Below are 1582 nucleotides of genomic sequence, written 5' to 3'. Positions count from 1 at the left end.
CTGTCCACACTAAGCGAGGAGGCCTTCACCGTCCACTCACCTGTCCACACTAAGCGAGGAGGCCTTCACCATCCACTCACCTGTCCACGCTAAGCGAGGAGGCCTTCATTGTCCACTCACCTGTCCACGCTAAGCGAGGAGGCCTTCACCTGTCCACTCTCCTGTCCACGCTAAGCGAGGAGGCCTTCATTGTCCACTCACCTGTCCACACTAAGCGAAGAGGCCTGTCATTGGCCTGAGTGGTAGTCCCTGCTGCTGATGGCGATGTTTAGCGAGGACGCAGCTGTGCAGATCTGCAGCCAATAAGCCAGTGCCCAGAGGGCGGCGTCGGCCTGAAGGGCAGTGGGCGGAGCGCCATAGGGTCCTCACAGGAAGGGGAGACACTGTGCCAGGGGGAGGACAGAGGTCTGGCCCTGGGGTCTGCGACTGCCTGGTCCCTGTACTTCCTCACCATGGACTGTTGAGGTCATCTCCATCTGGGCTGATTCCTCACGGCAGGGAGGGGTGTGGTCAGGAGAGCCCCTGCCCAGCAGCTGCATCGGCTCATGGTGAATGGGACTCTGACCCGAGAGCCCCTGATGAAACTTGCGCACGTATGAGGGTTATTTTGAATGTGGTCTGACTTCCAAGAGGTGCACAGCGGGCCGATGAGCTCCGGGGCGGGGCTGACCGAGTCTTACAAAGATCTCAGGGACTGGGCCCAAGGAAGGAGGAAACCTGGCGAAGAAGGGCGAGGAGCAGGAGAGAGGAGTGTCAATGAAGGGAAGAGATGGCTTGGCCTTGCCGCTGTCTTCTGTCAGGTGACTGTCGGGAGACCCGGTTGCCCGGGAAAGACAATTCAAGTCCAACTCTTACATAGAACAGGACTCAGACTAGCTTAGCTAAGCAAAACAAACCCACACACAAAGAAAGTGTGGGCTTGCCAGCCTGCAGGAAGGGCCGGCTTCAGGGACAGCTTGATTCTGGACCTCCAGTGGCGTCCCAGGTTCCACCTCCCAGCTCTGCCCCTGCCCGGGCTTGGCCCTGGCTGCCTTTGTGTCCCCGCCCGGCGCCCGACCCACGGGGGAAGGGGCCCGAACTGCACCCTCAGCTCTCCCCTGGGCTCACGCGCCATCCCCCACCCAAGATAACCGCTCTTAATCTCCCCTTATAGACAAGGAGACAGAAACCCCCTGCCCATGTCCAGGAGAACATGATGGACCTGGGTCCACACAGGGCACGTGGGCCGGGTCGGGAGCAGCGGGTTCTCCAGCCGTCTTGGGGCGCAGTTCTGCGGAGTGGCGGCATGAGCAGATGCCGAGCCGCAGGAGGGGGACCACCCAGAGGCCTTCACTCATTGTGCGGGTCAGAAGCCGGGTTCCGGGATGCACACCCTCTCCAGAGTGCCTGAGGGCACACGTGACGGACACCGAGCTCCGAGCTAGTGCTTGTGGAGTTTGGCATTCGGTCTGTAGACTCTGAAGCTCGTGTTTCTATTCCAGTTCTCCAGACCCACTGTGTGACCTTGGCCGACCCACCTAATTCCTTTCACCCTTTGTGCCTCTAGCTCTGACCGTGGACAACTTTGCCCTGAGGAAACATT

The sequence above is a fragment of the Molossus molossus genome, unplaced genomic scaffold (assembly GCF_014108415.1).
Source record: "Molossus molossus isolate mMolMol1 unplaced genomic scaffold, mMolMol1.p scaffold_m16_p_16, whole genome shotgun sequence".
Classification (NCBI taxonomy): Eukaryota; Metazoa; Chordata; class Mammalia; order Chiroptera; family Molossidae; genus Molossus; species Molossus molossus.
This window is presented reverse-complemented; position numbering follows the sequence as displayed.